The sequence below is a fragment of the Bombina bombina genome, chromosome 5, assembly GCF_027579735.1.
Source record: "Bombina bombina isolate aBomBom1 chromosome 5, aBomBom1.pri, whole genome shotgun sequence".
Lineage (NCBI taxonomy): Eukaryota > Metazoa > Chordata > Amphibia > Anura > Bombinatoridae > Bombina > Bombina bombina.
Window position 1 is genome coordinate 726311092 of NC_069503.1, and position 19509 is coordinate 726330600.

At 38.8% G+C, this 19509-nt stretch overlaps 1 protein-coding gene across 5 annotated transcripts in view; it reads right to left on the reverse strand.

Annotated features, from left to right (window-relative positions):
* ATXN1 (ataxin 1) overlaps positions 1-19509 on the reverse strand; it is a 759530-nt gene that overhangs the window by 327243 nt on the left and 412778 nt on the right. The window lies entirely within an intron of this gene.

The following is a 19509-nucleotide window of genomic DNA, read 5'->3' on the forward strand; positions in this document are numbered from 1 at the left end:
CTTTAAAGTAAACCTAAAAAGAAACAGATTGTGTTAAAAAAAAACACTTATTTGTTTTCTTACAAAATGAGCACTTAGAAATTCTCAGTCTAGCCCCTGCCCACAGCTAAACTTGAAAGCAGACATTGCAAAACACTAAACAGGGACACTCAAGTAAAAATTAAACTTTCATGATTAAGATAAAGCACACACAATTTTAAACAACATTCCAATTCACTTCCATAACCTAAATGTGCACAATATTTTTTTATATATATATATATATATATACATACACACATATATATATATATATATATATATATATACATACATATACATACACACACATTTTCTGAGGCACCAGATTCTACAGAGCATGTGCAAGATTCAGAGAATATACGTTTATGAATTTTGTGAGTGGCTGATGGCTGTCACATGATGCAGTGGGAGAGAAAATAGAACTAACTTTGAAATTTGTCAGAAAGAAACCTACAACTCAATTGAAATTCAATCAAAGTTCTTTTGCATTGTCTTTTTATTATGCATTTACTGATTTTTCTACTGGGTTTAGTGGTCCCTTAAAGGGACATGAAACCCATTTTTTTTCTTCCCTGGTTCAGAAAGAGAATACAATTTGAAACAACTTTCCAATTTACTTCTATTATTTAATTTGCTTCCTCCTCTTGTTATCCTTTGCTGAAATGTTTATCTAGGCAAGCTTAGGAGCAGCAGAGAACCTAGGTTCTAGCTGTTGATTGGTGTCTGCATAGATATATTGATTGTGAATGGCTCACCTACGTGTTCAGTTAGAAACCAGTAGAGCATTGCCGCTCCTTTAACAAATAATTCCAAGAGAAAGAAACAGATTAGATAATAGAAGTAAATTAGAAAGTTGTTTGAAACTGTATTCTCTATCTGAATCATGAAATAATTTTTTGGGATTTCATGTCCCTTTAAGTTTTAGGTCACATGATTTTAGCAGCAGAGAACCTAGGTTCTAGCTGTTGATTGGTACCTGCATATATATATTGATTGTGATTGGCTCACCCATGTGTTCAGTTAGAAACCAGTAGTGCATTGCCGCTCCTTTAACAAATAATTCCAAGAGAAAGAAACAGATTAGATAATAGAAGTAAATTAGAAAGTTGTTTGAAATTGTATTCTCTATCTAAATCATGAAATATTTTTTTTGGATTTCATGTCCCTTTAAGTTTTAGGTCACATGATTTTAGCAGCAGAAGTCTTACATTGATCATGGGCAATAAACTGACTGGAGCTATTTTATAGTGTCTCCTAGCAACGCTTCAAAAGAAACAATATACCTTTGCCTTCCTGTTGAGGCCTCCTCCTCCTTGAGGGGCTGGGACAGGAAGTAAAGGACAATGCAGAAAATAAGTTTAAAAAAAGGATTCAAAGGTAAAATCATTTTAAAATTATGAAAAATACATATTGCAATGATTTATATTAATTATAAGCCACTGCTAGGGAGGGAACAACATTTTCACTGTTAATATTTTCTACCGAAACCACTTTTGGCAGAAATCTAGACACAGTATGCAAAACTGCCATATCCTGATGAAAGATCAAATACTGAGGGTCAGAAGAAAGAGCAGACAATTGAGAAACTCTTCTCGCCGAAAAGATTGGTTCAAATAGTGGAGAATGTAAAGCCAGAGAACCAGATTGAGATTCCAAGGAGGATACATTGGTTTAAAGTGACAGTCTACACCAGAATTGTTATTGTTTGAAAAGACAGATATTTAAAAAAGAGCTCCCAACAGCTGTTAGACCTAGAGCTGTTGGGAGCTCTCTTTTTTAAATATAGGATAGAAATCTCACCTGTTGTTTAAAATTTCTTTAACTATTATTTAAGTGGGTGGACCGGCGTTGCAACCGGACGGCTGCGGCACTTTAGACAACAGTCTATCTCTGTTACCGCTACCATTCACGAGTGGATACTAGAACCTACCATTTGCACAGTCATATAATCACTAGCTCAACAAAGCACATTATAATAATTTCGTTATTTATAACATCACTTAGTGACCAACTAAACTAACGACAATTACAGTTATAAAAACAAGATTCTAATTTAATATGTATTTACTAGCACGCAAGTGCTTTATAACAAACAACATCTACTCTGCTCAATGCTAGATACCCCTGTCTCAATGTGAGCTGATATTACAGTGAACGGACAGAACTAATCATTTAAATATTGATTTTGTGTTATTATTTAATAAACTAACACTTAAGTTAATGTAGAAAGCAATTTTGCAGTATAGACGATACCATGTTGCCTTTCTTTAATATTGTAATAAACCAATTGAAGTAACCATTTAGATACTCAGCCTTTATTTATCTTGGGAGTCAAACGTAAATCAAAGGAACTGAAACAGTACAAACATACAAACTACCTGATGCTTGCAATTTAATAACGACAGTAGATACTTATTACTTGCTAACTAAGGAATCGAAACGGACAGCTTGCGGCTATTTGCCAAAATTTAAAGCAGCAGTCCCTACATTTATAAATGGGAATCCACTACCTTAGGCAAACTTGGTTAACCAATAGTCATTCATTAGTAAATTAATACTTTAAGAGAACTCAACTCGAGAATAACCATTAGTAGACCTGTCACTACACAGACAGATTTAGAAAATAGGTTGCTACCGTTTACCTAACATGACAAGTGACTAACTATAAACAGACTTATACGATTCCATAAACAAACGATTCCAACTTTATATATTTTTATTACATTGCTTGACATCCTACACTAGCGAGAATTCAGGCTGATACTTTTCATAACTTTTATTAAAGTTTCAGATGCTTAAAATGAACTGAATTCAAACAACTAACATATGAAACCTGAGTTGATTTAAACAGTATAAAGACATCAGCTACCTTGTGTTTGCTATTATACAACGCTACTATATACTTATCTCTTATCAACTAAACAATTGAAACGGATTATCTATGGTAATTGCTCAAAATTTATTGCAGCAATCCCAGCACTCACAGACTGGTGTTTATCTACTTTAGGTAAACTCTGTTAACAAACACTTATTTGTCACATTAGAGAGTACCCAATAGCAGATTAGTTACTATACATATACGTACATAAAATATCCCAGTGCTGTTAAAAAAGTGTAACAAACACTTTATTACAAACGAACTTATAAAATACTAACTTCATATTTTCAGTATATTATATGGATTCACATCCACAATCAGCTAGTGGTTACGCTAACATACGTACCATTTTCATTAAAGCTATAGGTGATCTAGATCAGTGATTTTTAACCATTTTTTTGCCGTGGCACACTTTTTTACATTAAAAAATCCTGTGGCACACCACCATCCCAAAATTTTAAAAAAATCACACATTGTAGCCTAATACAGCATATATATATATATATACATACACACAAACAAATACATACTGTATGTATTGTGCTGTTATGCCATGCCTCCTACAAACTACCCCTGCACTAGGAGTAAAAAACAAGCAAAGTTTAAAAAATATGTCACACTGTTGTCAGTCTGCCGCGGCACACCTGAGGATCTCTCACGGCACACTAGTGTGCCACGGCACACTGGTTGAAAAACACTGATCTAGATCATCACAATTTTAATAAGTATCACAATAGCATAAATTGTGAACTTCTACGAGACTATATAACTAACAGTTTCTACACTCTCCAATGCTGTACTAATTGTATCATCAAATTATATGATGTACAATAAAGGAATATATATTATGAATAGTTAATAACATTATTATTGCTGATAGAACTTCAGCGGAATTACACACGTGTTGAAACACTACATATCCATCTTATTTATATATCCCATTTATTGGTCTATATGTCTCCCAGTCCATTGTTCTAAATATTCAACGCATAAGCAGCCTTTCCCGGTTAACAACCCTCCATAGACACTATTTAGACCCACAATCAAAGAGTACCTTCTTTGGTTTCTCTCATAGTCAATTGTGACATATGAACAATATATCTTAGTGACACCCACTTGTTTACTACAATATCAATTGCTGACAATACCTTAATATTTACTTTGGCTATCATACCTCAGAGGCCTATTAGTAATTATTTATTATTAAGGTAACTCAGCAGTGACCTTTCTATCCTTAGTTTTTATTGTAAATGTATCCCCCTATTCTTTTATTTTAAATTTATTAAAAGTTATGTTTTAATTTCACAAGAGAAATTTCGCCTTTCAGTCAGGATAGTGAGTGCTATTCTCGCATTCTGTAGTGGGATTCTTTCTTGCATCTCCACGAGATTTTTTTGTATATTTAATTCATGCAAAGCACCCCTCCCATCCAACATTAGTATAATACGAAACTACTAATAATTAAAATTTACCACTGAGTAATTATTGGGGAGTTTATCCGCATATAGTGCCATTGCTCTAACCATTGTTTACATACCCTGTACATTGCATGCATATTTGAAGAGGGATCACATCTGCATACATAAAAACAGCACATTAAAAGGGATTGTCAAGTCAAAATAACAACTTTCCAATTTACTTTTATTAGCAGATTTGCATTTTTTGGTATCCTTTGTTAAAGAGTAAACCTAGGTGGGCTTACAGGACCTCAGTAGTGTGTGCACTTTTGTTTAGCACTTTATGGCAGCAGTGTTTGCAACTTTGTATATCACTGTAACAAACATTGTTGCAAACACTGCTATTAGAGGGCCCCATTTATTAAGCTGCGGATGCAGCTTCTAGGCCTCAGCGATTCAAATTTGTGCAAGTTAGCCTGGAATGCTAGTAGTAACTGTGGTCTTAAGCATACAGCTACTTAAGTTATCCACTACCTAAAGTGTCACAGATTAAAATCATCCCGATCCGATCACATGCGAGCAGGGGCGGCATGACACAAGCAGCGGCTTGTGCAATGATAAATGTGGGCAGTGGAAGCTTCTGCCCAGCAAATGATAAATGGGGGCCATAGTGCTAAAGACACATGCACACTCTTAAGGTATTAGGAACCCACCTAGGTTTACTTTTCAACAAAGGACACCAAAATAACAATGCAAATATGATAATAGATAAAATAGAAAGTTTTTTAAATTGCAAGCTCTGATTAATAAGTTTAATTTTGACTGTACTGTCCCTAGAGAAAGAACAATATTGTCAGGTATTGCTATTCAAAAACCATGTATGAAAAAGTAACTCAGCCGCATAAATCTGCACTTTACCACACTATTAAAGTTATTCTTCATTATCAGCATCGTGTAACAGCAATTACAGATGATTGCAGCATACAAGGGGAGCACATTTGTGCAAATATACACACTTTTATTTGTTTTCTATTTGTGTACAATAAGCACCCATAAGTGCATTATGGGTTGTGGTGATTTGTTACATTTATTTTTGAATAAGCATGAAAATATATAGCTGGCATGACCTGTATAGATGCATTATGTTGCAAAATATGCTGCCATTCACAGCGGTCATGTTTCAATCTGCTGATATCCTGCAACCCAGTTGCCAGCAAAACAGGTAGCCAAATGGTTGCATTTATTTTTTGTGTGTCTATAATTTTACCTCTTCTTTTTTTAATGTCTATTTTAATACAAGGGATAAAGAATTTGAGTAACATGAAGTAAGGAACAGACAAAGAAAAAGTTGGTACAGATCTTGTTGCAGGGCAGCAAAAAAAAAAAAAAGTCTGTTTTTCATGTAAGGTATTACTACAAAAATAAATAGGGCTCATACTTTAGGTCTATAAAGAGTTCATCGTATTTCTGTAACCACACATTCATCATTCTTCACCACATACACAAATAATATACCCTAAGAACATGAAGTCAGATTAGGAAAATATATATCATAGTTTTACTTATTTTTTCATCAAGGAAACTGTAAAGAATATTTTGAGAAATACATTTTTTGCAGATGTTAAACGTGATAAAATTAGTGGTGCCAGGTGGTCTAGCGCTTTATATAAATATCAGAAAGTATTTCTAGAAAGGAAATATACAAAACAACTGGATGCTCATTCTGGGAACTGGGAATTTGGAAAGGAAGAACACAATTTTATTGGTCAATTCGCAAATAAATAAATAAATAAATAAATATATATATATATATATATATATACACACACACACACACAAGACAATAGAACATGAAATGACAACAGTGATTAAATCAACCAAACACAGGACTAAAAAACGAATGGTGCTAAAGAGATATAAAACAGTCTGTTTCATTTTTGCAACATATATATATATATATTTTTTTAAGGATTGTACCTTTTCTTTCTGTCTTTATTTTTAATTTCATTTGTGCGGGGTCCATTACTTCCTATCACAGCATCACAAGGAGGCTGCGGCTACAAGAAGGCAAAAGAGTAGCTTTTCTATTAACCTGGTTGCTAGAAAACACTACCACTAGCTCTTATCAGTTTCTTGCCCATGTTAAGCAGAGGACATTTGCAGCAAAAAATCATGTGACAGTAGAGCTTAGGTTTTATAATGGTAGCTTTCTTATCTCACTAAAGGCAGTGCCCATTTTGCAAGAAAGCAAGTAAATTGTTTGCTGTTTTTAACACAATCTGTCTTTTGTATGTTTACTGTGAGGTACCATATACTGTATATTTTACTAAAGGAGCACTGTTTCATATCCTTTAAGTTTTCATCTCCAGAAAACTGGATAAAGATTCCGACCCAGCAGGGTTTATATATTCTCCAGTGGGAGATTGTTTAGATTTTCTTAACACATAAATGCCAGCTTCAGTTGCAACACTGCCAAAAGCACACATCAATAATCCAATACAACATAAAATGTATGCAATTGTTCCATTTTCACTCCCTTGCTCTAAATTAGAACTATAATCTTTGCAGCAGTAATTGAATAACAATGTGTATGTAATATGGATACATAAGATATACTTAGCAAGGTCATCAATTAAATTCTATAACAAAAATATGGATAACATTGAACATGGAAGAGCATATAATGCAGGCCTTGATCTGGAGAGCAGGGTTGATGCAGGAGTCAACAATATTTCACTAGAAACAGGCAGCAATGGTTCAGTGCCTAACATTTTTCAGCTTGTGCAAGGATACCGCACAACAATAAATCCTGTTTGCAAAAAGGGTTGTACAATTATCACAATCAGGAAGATGAATGCTTATTATCATACAATAATCATGTAAATATTGTGATAATCACATTTCACAAGTTGCAGGACCTTCCATATAGACAAATTGCTACATGTCCATACAGGTCAAGCCATATGCATATAGTCATGCTTAGCCGAAATGAAATAAATAGACACAGCCCCTAAATCATGTGTATGGACACATATTGTATTACAATTTAAAAAAAACTTATCACTTTATGTGAAAACCATGAAAAAGTGTGTATATCTGACACTGAAAGCTAGTGTCTTCAAGTAAAAACCATAGCTTATGAATTAAAAAAAAATGTAAATGGATTAATTTCATGATATGGTTGTATGTAATTTTTGTTGCAGGGTGCACTGATGAAGAATCCACGACCTAAAACACATGTATATAATTGTGACATATCATGGCTCTGTTTAAGCCATTGCATACAATTGAGTTATTAAACTAAAACATTTTCTTTAATGAGTCAGATACAGCATGTCATTTTAAGCAACTTTCTAATTTATTCCTATTATCAATTTGTATTCATTCTCTTGCTATCTTTATTTGAAATAGCAGGAATCTAATCTAAGGAGATGGCCCATTTTTGGTTCAGATAGCACTTGCTAATTGGTGGCTATAATATGTATATACCGACGTACAACACGGCTGCCTGAAGTGTGGACAATTGCAAGCCTGTAATGTGACAACATACGCAGGTTGTTTATACCGTTCTGAATAGCACATGTCAATATGTGATGATTATTAACCGCTAGACTTTTTTTTTAATAGGGCTATTATCCCTAAAGGGAGTGCAGGATACAAGGTACACCTGCAAGAAATCAGTACAAAACAAGCAGCCTGGTTGTATAGCCCCACAAGCGTCTTCAATCCCAATAGTCAATAATCCACTATTCCTAGTCAAAGACCTCAAAAAAATGTTTCCACACATAGTAAATATGTGGTAAAAAAACCCCATAATTTATGCTTGCCAGATAAATTCCTTTCCATCCTGGCAGGGAGAGTCCACGACATCATTCCTTACTGTTGGGAAATACAACACCTGGCCACCAGGAGGAGGCAAAGCTTAATTATCCCTCCCACTTCCCCTATCTCCCAGTCATTCTGCCGAGGGAACAAGGAAAAGTAGGAGAAACAGGGTATAAAAGGTGCCAGAAGAAAAATATAAAAAGGAAGCCACCCATCAAAAAAATAAATTACGGGCGGGGTCATGGACTCTCACTGCCAGGAAGGAAAGGAATTTATCTGGTAAGCATAAATTATGTTTTCCTTCCATAAGTCAGGGAGAGTCCAAAACTTCATTCCTTATTGTTGGGAAAGCTATACCCGAGCTCCAGAGGACACTGAATAAATAACGGGAGGGAACAGAGGGAACAGAGGGCACCACAGCCTCCAAAACTTTTCTCCCGAAAGCTGCTTCAGCTGAAGCAAACACATCAAACTGAGGGCGTGGCCAAGCAGCTAACATGGACGGACGCATTGTCTGCAGCTCCTCAGCACAGCTCAATAATCTGTCGATTTTTGCTATTTGAGGACTTTAAAGGGCCACTAAACCCCAAATTTTTCTTTCATGATTCAGATAGAGAATTAGATTTTAAAAAACATTCCAATTTACTTATATTATCTAATTTGCTGCAATCTTTAGATATCATTTGTTAAAGAAATAGCAATGCGCATTGGTGAGCCAATCACATGAGGCATCAATGTGCAGCCACCAGGAATGAATATCAAGAGAATGAAACAAATTAGATAATAGAAGTAAATTAGAAAGTTGTTTAAAATGGTATTCTCTATCTGAATCATGAAAGAAAAAAATTGGGTTTAATGTCCCTTTAACTACTGAAGTGATTCCTTCTAATAGAAGTATGAGCTCAAAGTGAGCAGCAGGAGCATATCTTTAGCCATATTAAAGGTCTTTATATTTTTGCATTCGGAAGGCTGCTGCCTACTCACATGAACTTGGCATTTCCCCCCCCTGGCCACCTGGGTTAAGGGGCCATATACAGAGCACCAAGGGAAGCTCATATCGCACTTAGCCGTGAACCGCTTTCTAACTTTCTCTAATGGCTATGGCCCATAAATTGACGTGGGACACACTGGAAGAGCTACTGCGGAATCACTACAGAAGGCTAGAGCAGGGCATCAAGTTAATCATTCAGAGCCATAGGTATCCAGAGATAACACAAGATAAGAACTGTGGTTCCGAAGATACAACCTCCCATTTTACAGCTAATGCCTTACCTGGCAGAGTGAATACAGCGGCACGGCAGCTCATTCAAAACGAGACACACAGCAGGCGAGCACACACTAAAGCGACCTTTCTGGCACGCAGGGTAACTGGCACCGTAGCTATAAAAAGATCAGTACAGCAACCGGAATATCAGGGGTCTACAAAGAGACTTGCACAAAAGAAGTCTCAGATGTCTACAAGAAAAAGAAGATTTTGGGGACCATGTATCTCTGTGGCTAAAGGGCTGCTGGATTTGCCATACCGGTCAACCCATGCTGGACTGTTAATCGCATGGAAATACATAAGAGCCCCATTCACAAAGGTCTGCTTAACCGATATGTATGCTGAAGTCTTAGCAAGAACCGGAGTAGGTTAGGTGGACTTGACTATACTGACTGTTGCGCAGCAGCTTTATTATAGAGACTCTTCTATTATTTTTTACAGTTTTGTATAGTTGGGCACACAGCGCAATGCCCCGCATCTTGCCGCCAGATTAATGAAGACTGTGCTGTCTGATGATCTATTTTATTTATGTATTAGATCTAAAGAATTATCTATGATTCACATTCCTGATACCCTACTCAATCACTTTAATTTCTTTATTAATGTACCCTAAAGCTTTCTTATGTTGAAGGGTTGGCTCATGGGTCTTCAATTGTTACACGTTGGACAGCTTATCTCTGTATACTGATATGCATACCATAGTAGAATATAAACAGTTATGCTTGCATGTTAATTTGTCTGAAAGATCAGGTGATATGAAACTATATATAATGTCCTGCAGGTTTGCCAAACCCGTATTAGTGAAGTTCAGATCTGCTTAAAGTGTTAAGAAGAGTAACATGGATGCCCTGATACCAGTTTTAGATAGATTTTTGCATTTACACAACTGATGATAGAAGTGCTGGTTCTGGGTAAGCCCTTTTGTTTGGTAATTTTGACTTTAACTGCCCTAGAGCGACTATAGCATACTTACAGATTCCTGGGCTTCAACACGTCTAGTAATAATATCTGTACAGACCAGTGTTTAACATAAAAATAGAAAGGCACGGCTACCCACCCATATTATTTCGTATTCCCTTTCCCTTTATTATCCTCTGTTTATTTGGCAGAGTTAAGTAGTCTCGGCCCTGTTCAGTGACTTACCCGCTGAACCGCATCACAGTGAACGTTGAATTTCTATATCCGTGTGCCCTCCCGTACCCCTTGTGTTTTTCTATTTTATTCTTGGACCCCCCCCCCCCGAGGTCCTTGTGGCATAGGAGGGCGAGTGTAAAATATAGGTTCATAAGTGGCCTATCTTTATTTACAACCCCCAGCTTAGATGGATTCATTATGGCCCAAAAGAGGCCTCTACTGTTTGATTGAAGTCTGGGAAAAAAACTGAGGGAAGTTCCAGGTTTGCTCACCTAACGTTGTACCCTTCATTTTGTAATCAGCAAATGTACCTGTGTTATGTGAAACTTCTGTATTGTGAGCAAAATATTTGTCTGTTTTTGTTTCCCTCAATAAAAATAAAAATATTAAAAAAAAATAAAAGAAAAACTTGTAAAATTTAGAAAAAACAGAATTTATGCTTACCTGATAAATTACTTTCTCCAACGGTGTGTCCGGTCCACGGCGTCATCCTTACTTGTGGGATATTCTCTTCCCCAACAGGAAATGGCAAAGAGTCCCAGCAAAGCTGGTCACATGATCCCTCCTAGGCTCCGCCCACCCCAGTCATTCGACCGACGGACAGGAGGAAATATATATAGGAGAAACCATATGATACCGTGGTGACTGTAGTTAGAGAAAATAATTCATCAGACCTGATTAAAAAACCAGGGCGGGCCGTGGACCGGACACACCGTTGGAGAAAGTAATTTATCAGGTAAGCATAAATTCTGTTTTCTCCAACATTGGTGTGTCCGGTCCACGGCGTCATCCTTACTTGTGGGAACCAATACCAAAGCTTTAGGACACGGATGAAGGGAGGGAGCAAATCAGGTCACCTAAACGGAAGGAACCACAGCTTGCAAAACCTTTCTCCCAAAAATAGCCTCCGAAGAAGCAAAAGGATCAAATTTGTAAAATTTGGCAAAAGTGTGCAGTGAAGACCAAGTCGCTGCCTTACATATCTGGTCAACAGAAGCCTCGTTCTTGAAGGCCCATGTGGAAGCCACAGCCCTAGTGGAGTGAGCTGTGATTCTTTTAGGAGGCTGCCGTCCGGCAATCTCATAAGCCAATCGGATGATGCTTTTAAGCCAAAAGGAAAGAGAGGTAGAAGTCGCCTTTTGACCTCTCCTTTTACCAGAATAAACAACAAACAAGGAAGATGTTTGTCTGAAATCTTTAGTAGCCTCTAAATTGAACTTTAGGGCACGGACAACGTCCAAATTGTGTAACAAACGTTCCTTCTTTGAAACTGGATTCGGACACAAAGAAGGTACAACTATCTCCTGGTTAATATTTTTGTTAGAAACAACTTTAGGAAGAAAACCAGGCTTAGTACGCAAAACCACCTTATCTGCATGGAACACCAGATAAGGAGGAGAACACTGCAGAGCAGATAATTCTGAAACTCTTCTAGCAGAAGAAATTGCAACCAAAAACAAAACTTTCCAAGATAGTAACTTAATATCTATGGAATGTAAGGGTTCAAACGGAACCCCTTGAAGAACTGAAAGAACTAAATTTAGACTCCAGGGAGGAGTCAAAGGTCTGTAAACAGGCTTGATCCTAACCAGAGCCTGAACAAATGCTTGAACATCTGGCACAGCTGCCAGTCTTTTGTGTAGTAAGACAGATAAAGCAGAGATCTGTCCCTTTAGAGAACTTGCAGATAATCCTTTCTCCAAACCTTCTTGAAGAAAGGAGAGAATCTTAGGAATTTTTATCTTATTCCATGGGAATCCTTTGGATTCACACCAACAGATATATTTTTTCCATATTTTATGGTAAATTTTTCTAGTTACAGGTTTTCTCTATCACCGAATCTGAAAACCCACGCTTTGATAGAATCAAGCGTTCAATCTCCAAGCCGTCAGTTGGAGGGAGACCAGATTTGGGTGTTCGAAAGGATCTTGAACAAGAAGGTCCTGTCTCAAAGGTAGCTTCCATGGTGGAGTTGATGACATATTCACCAGGTCTGCATACCAAGTCCTGCGTGGCCACGCAGGAGCTATCAAGATCACCGAGGCCCTCTCCTGATTGATCCTGGCTACCAGCCTGGGAATGAGAGGAAACGGTGGGAATACGTAAGCTAGGTTGAAAGTCCAAGGAGCTACTAGTGCATCTACTAGAGTCGCCTTGGGATCCCTGGATCTGGACCCGTAGCAAGGAACCTTGAAGTTCTGACGAGACGCCATCAGATCCATGTCTGGAATGCCCCATAATTGAGTTATTTGGGCAAAGATTTCCGGATGGAGTTCCCACTCCCCCGGATGAAATGTCTGACGACTCAGAAAATCCGCTTCCCAATTTTCCACTCCTGGGATGTGGATCGCAGACAAGTGGCAGGAGTGATCCTCCGCCCATTGAATTATTTTGGTCACTTCTTTCATCGCCAGGGAACTCTTTGTTCCCCCTTGATGATTGATATACGCAACAGTCGTCATGTTGTCTGATTGGAACCCTATGAATTTGGCCTTTGCTAGTTGAGGCCAAGCTCTGAGAGCATTGAATATCGCTCTCAGTTCCAGAATGTTTATCGGAAGAAGAGACTCTTCCCGAGACCATAGACCCTGAGCTTTCAGGGATTCCCAGACCGCACCCCAGCCCACTAGACTGGCGTCGGTCGTGACAATGACCCACTCTGGCCTGCGGAAGCTCATTCCCTGGGACAGATGGTCCAGGGTCAGCCACCAACGGAGTGAATCTCTGGTCTTTTGATCTACTTGAATCATTGGAGACAAGTCTGTATAATCCCCATTCCACTGTTTGAGCATGCACAGTTGTAATGGTCTTAGATGAATTCGTGCAAAAGGAACTATGTCCATTGTTACAACCATCAATCCTATTACTTCCATGCACTGCGCTATGGAAGGACGAGGAACAGAATGAAGCACTTGACAAGAGCTTAGAAGTTTTGATTTTCTGACCTCTGTCAGAAAAATCCTCATTTCTAAGGAATCTATTATTGTTCCCAAGAAGGGAACTCTTGTTGACGGGGACAGAGAACTCTTTTCTTTGTTCACCTTCCATCCGTGAGATGTGAGAAAGGCTAGAACGATGTCCGTATGAGCCTTTGCCTTTGACAGGGACGACGCTTGTATTAGAATGTCTTCCAAGTAAGGTACTACTGCAATGCCCCTTGGTCTTAGAACCGCTAGAAGGGACCCTAGCACCTTTGTGAAAATCCTTGGAGCAGTGGCTAATCCGAATGGAAGAGCCACAAACTGGTAATGTTTGTCCAGAAAAGCGAACCTTAGGAACTGATGATGTTCCTTGTGGATAGGGATATGTAGGTACGCATCCTTTAGATCCACGGTAGTCATAAATTGACTTTCCTGGATGGTGGGTAGAATCGTTCGAATAGTTTCCATTTTGAACTATGGAACCCTGAGAAATTTGTTTAGGATCTTCAAATCCAAAATTGGTCTGAACATTCCCTCTTTTTTGGGAACTACGAACAGATTGGAATAAAATCCCATTCCTTGTTCCTTTATTGGAACTGGGTGTATCACTCCCATCTTTAACAGGTCTTCTACACAATGTAAGAATGCCTGTCTCTTTATTTGGTTTGAGGATAAGTGAGACTTGTGGAACCTTCCCCTTGGGGGTAGTTCCTTGAATTCCAGGAGATAACGTTGAGAAACTATTTCTAGCGCCCAAGGATCCTGAACATCTCTTGCCCAAGCCTGAGCAAAGAGAGAGAGTCTGCCCCCCACCAGATCCGGTCCCGGATCAGGGGCTATTCCTTCATGCTGTCTTGTTAGCAGTGGCAGGCTTCTTGGCCTGCTTACCCTTGTTCCAGCCTTGCATTGGTTTCCAGGCTGGTTTGGGTTGTGAGGCATTACCCTCTTGCTTAGAGGATGCAGAATTAGAGGCTGGTCCATTTCTGTGAAAGGGACAAAAATTAGGCTTATTTTTAGCCTTAAAAGACCTATCCTGTGGAAGGGCGTGGCCCTTTCCCCCAGTGATGTCTGAAATAATCTCTTTCAAATCAGGTCCAAATAAAGTTTTACTTTTGAAAGGAATGTTAAGTAATTTTGTCTTGGATGACACATCCGCTGACCAAGACTTTAGCCAAAGCGCTCTGCGCGCCACAATAGCAAACCCTGAATTTTTCGCCGCTAATTTTGCTAATTGCAAAGCGGCATCTAAAATAAAAGAGTTAGCCAATTTAAGTGCGTGAACTCTGTCCATAACCTCCTCATATGGAGTTTCTCTACTGAGCGACTTTTCTAGTTCCTCGAACCAGAACCACGCTGCCGTAGTGACAGGAACAATGCATGAAATTGGTTGTAGAAGGTAGCCTTGCTGTACAAAAATCTTTTTAAGCAAACCTTCCAATTTTTTATCCATAGGATCTTTGAAAGCACAACTATCTTCGATAGGAATAGTAGTGCGTTTGTTTAGAGTAGAAACTGCCCCCTCGACCTTGGGGACTGTCTGCCATAAGTCCTTTCTGGGGTCGACCATAGGAAATAATTTCTTAAATATAGGGGGAGGAACAAAAGGTATGCCAGGCTTTTCCCACTCTTTATTTACTATGTCCGCCACCCGCTTGGGTATAGGAAAAGCGTCGGGGGGCACCGGAACCTCTAGGAACCTGTCCATCTTGCATAATTTCTCTGGAATGACCAAATTGTCACAATCATCCAGAGTAGATAACACCTCCTTAAGCAGTGCGCGTGTTCTAATTTAAATTTAAATGTCACAACATCAGGTTCAGCTTGATGAGAAATTTTTCCTGAATCTGAAATTTCTCCCTCAGACAAAACCTCCCTCATGGCCCCTTCAGATTGGTGTGAGGGTATGACAGAACAATTATCATCAGCGTCCTCTTGCTCTTCAGTGTTTAAAACAGAGCAATCGCGCTTTCTCTGATAAGTAGGCATTTTGGATAAAAGATTTGCTATGGAGTTATCCATTACAGCCGTTGCATGGTAATAAGTTTTGGCGCACTAGATGTACTAGGGGCCTCCTGCATGGGCAAAACTGGTGTAGACACAGTAGGAGATGATGTAGTGTCATGTTTACTCCCCTCATTTGAGGAATCATCTTGGGCAATATCATTATTTGTGGCAGTACTGTCCTTACTTTGTTTGGACGCTATGGCACAATTATCACATAAATTTAAATGGGGAGACACATTTGCTTTCATACATATAGAACATAGCTTATCTGAAGGTACAGACATGTTAAACAGGCTTAAACTTGTCAACAATGCACAAAAAAACGTTTTAAAATAAAACCGTTACTGTCACTTTAAATTTCAAACAGAAAACACTTTATTACTGAATATGTGAAAAAGTATGAAGGAATTGTTCAAAAATCACCAAATTTTCACCACAGTGTCTTAAAGCCTTAAAACTATTGCACACCAAATTTCAGAGCTTTAACCCTTAAAATAACGGAACCGTAGCCGTTTACAAATTTAACCCCTATACAGTCCCATGCTACAGCCTTTGCTGTGACTTTACCAAGCCCAGAGGGGAATACGATACCAAATGACGCCTTCTAGAAACTTTTCCAACTACTTTCAGGTCCTCACACATGCATCTGCATGTCTTGCTCTCAAAAAACAACCGGAGCAGTTTTTCAATTTAACCCCTATACAGTCCCAGATACAGTCTTTGCTAAGACCCAACCAAGCCCTGAGGGGAATACAATACCAAATGACGCCTTCTAAAAGCTTTTTCAGAGATTCTTAGATCCTCACACATGCATCTGCATGCCCTGCTCTCAAAAAACAACTGCGCATTAATGGCGCGAAAATGAGGCTCAGTCTATGACTAGAAAGGCCCCCTGACTGAAAAAGGTGTCCAATACAGTGCCTGCCGTTTTATAAACGTTCCCCAAGATTATAAATGTCAATTGTTAGCCTAAATTTGAATAATATGCACAAATAAAGCAATCGATTTAGCCCATAAAAATGTCTACCAGTTTTTTAGCCCATAATAAGCCCTTTATTCTGTTTGTTTTTGACTAAGAAAATGGCTTACCGGTCCCCATGAGGGGAAATGACAGCCTTCCAGCATTACACAGTCTTGTTAGAAATATGGCTAGTCATACCTTAAGCAGAAGAGTCTGCTAACTGTTTCCCCCAACTGAAGTTACTTCATCTCAACAGTCCTATGTGGAAACAGCAATCGATTTTAGTTACTGTCTGCTAAAATCATCTTCCTCTTACAAACAGAAATCTTCATCCTTTTCTGTTTCAGAGTAAATAGTACATACCAGCACTATTTTAAAATAACAAACACTTGATAGAAGAATAAAAACTACATTTAAAACACCAAAAAACTCTTAACCATCTCCGTGGAGATGTTGCCTGTGCAACGGCAAAGAGAATGACTGGGGTGGGCGGAGCCTAGGAGGGATCATGTGACCAGCTTTGCTGGGACTCTTTGCCATTTCCTGTTGGGGAAGAGAATATCCCACAAGTAAGGATGACGCCGTGGACCGGACACACCAATGTTGGAGAAAGTGTGTAAGGAAGACTAGTTAGCCACCTTACAAATCTGATCCATTGAAGCTTTGTTCTTAAAAGCCCAAGAGGAAGCCACTGCTCTAGTGGAATGAGCCGTTATCCTCTCAGAAGGCTTTCGTCCTGCTGTCTTATAAGCTAAGCGGATGACACTCCTGAACCAGAAAGATAGAGAAGTCGTAGTAGCCTTCTGCCCCTTATGCTTCCCCATATAGATGTCAAACATAGATGAAGATTGTCTGAATTCCTCAGTAGCCTTAAAGGGACAATGAACCCATTTTCTTACGTGATAGAGCATGCAATTTTAAGCAACTTTCTAATTTACTCCTATTATTAAATTGTCTTTATTCTCTTAGTAACTTTATTTGAAAAGCAAGAATGTAAGTTTAGATGCCGTCCTATTTTTGGTGAACAACCAGGGTTGTTCTTACTGATTGGTGGATAAATTCACCCACCAATAAACAAGTGCTGCCCAGGGTCTGAACCAAAAATTGTCTGGCTCCTTAGCTTAGATGCCTTCTTTTTCAAATAAAGATAGCAAGAGAATGAAGAAAAATTTATAAAAGTTGTAAATTAGAAAGTTGCTTAAAATTGCATGCTCTATATGAATCACAAAAGAAAAAAATTGGGTTCAGTGTCCCTGAAGATAGAACTTCAAGGCACAAACCACATATAGATTGTGAAGCAAACGTTCTTTCGCTGAAGAAGGATTAGGACAGAAGGAAGGAACAATTTCTTGATTAATGATACAATTCGACACCACCTTAAGGAGGAACCCTAATTTAGTACGTAAAACCACCATATCAGCATAGGAAACAAGATAAGGGGGGTCACATTGCAAAGCAAAAATCTCAGAAACTCTGTGCGCAGAGGCAATAGCCAACAAAAAAAGACCCTTCGAAGACAACAATTTAATATCAACAGTATGCATAGGCTCAAACGGAGCCTGCTGAAAAAGGCTGAGAACAAGATTGAGGCTCCAAGGCGGAGCCCCAGATCTAAACACAGGTCTGATCCTAGTCAGAGCCTTAACAAAGGACTGCACATCCGGGAGCTCAGCCAATCTCTTGTGCAGCAGCACCGAGAGGGGCGATATCTGTCCCTTCAGGGTACTAGCAGATAGACCCTTCTCCAGTCCATCCTGGAGAAAAGATAAAATTCTGGGAAACCTTAACCTTATTCCATGAAAAGCCACGCTCTTCACACCAGTAAAAGTCCTCCACACTTTATGGCAGATACGACGAGTAACTGGCTTATGAGCTTGAACCAGAGTGTCAATAACACTCTCAGAAAACCCTCGGCTAAGACTAAGCGTTCAATCTCCACGCAGTCAGCCTCAGAGAATCTAGATTTTGATGAACGAAGGGACCCTGTATCAGCAGATCTCTGCAACAAGGTAACCTCCACTGAGGAGATGACAAAATCCTCACTAGATCCGCAAACCATGTTCTTCATGGCCACGATGAAGCAATTAGAATCACAGATGCTCACTCCTGCTTGATGCGAGCCACCACACGAGGGAGAAGTGGTAATGGAGGAAAAAGATATATGAGTCTGAACCTCCATGGTACTGATAGGGCATCTATAAATTCTGCCAGAGGATCCTTCGACCTCGACCCGTACCTGGGTAGCTTGGTATTGAGGCGGGATTCTATGAGATCTATCTCCGGCATCCCCCACTCGCTGCATATCTCTGCAAACACCTCGGGGTGAAGAGACCACTCCCCTGGGTGAAAGGATTGTCTGCTGAGAAATTCCGCTTCCCAGTTGTCCACACCCGGAATGTGGATTGCTGACAGCGTACATTTATGAGTCTCTGCCCACTCTAGTATCTGAGATACTTCTCCCATTGTCAAGGAACTTCTCGTTCCCCCTTGATGGTTGATATAGGCAACCAAGGTTATTTTGTCTGATTGGAATCTGATAAACTGGGACGAACCCAGAATGGGCCAAGTTTTTAAGGCATTAAAGATTGCCCGGAGTTCCAAAATATTGATTGGAAGGGAGGACTCCTCCTGAGTCCACAGACCTTGTGCCTTCTTGGCACCCCAAACGGCTCCTCAGCCGGAAAGGATTGCGTCCGCCCAGAGGCAGAATTTTTTTTCACTTTCTGCGATGAGATTTATTTTAGTAAAATATTTTCTGCAAGTTATTTTTAAATAAAAATCAATGTTAAATTAGGCAGTTACATTAAAGCACCAGTTCAAATGCAATGTGTTTGTTAACTGAAGAATAATTACATTTTTAAAGTTTTATAATATGTTTCAGCAGTTAAAAAATGGATTGCAAAATAGCTTCAGACAAAAAAATAAATTGTAAAAAGTCTCTTGAATAAATTTGTTTCCTTTTCTCTTGGTCTAACATAGAAATGTAATATTAAAAAAGCATTGCTCATAAGAATGGCTTATATTCAGAAAAAACAGCAGAGTGTGAAAGGCTAGGGACTGGGATTGAAAACAATCTGAGAGACAGTCAACAATCAATGGGCTGC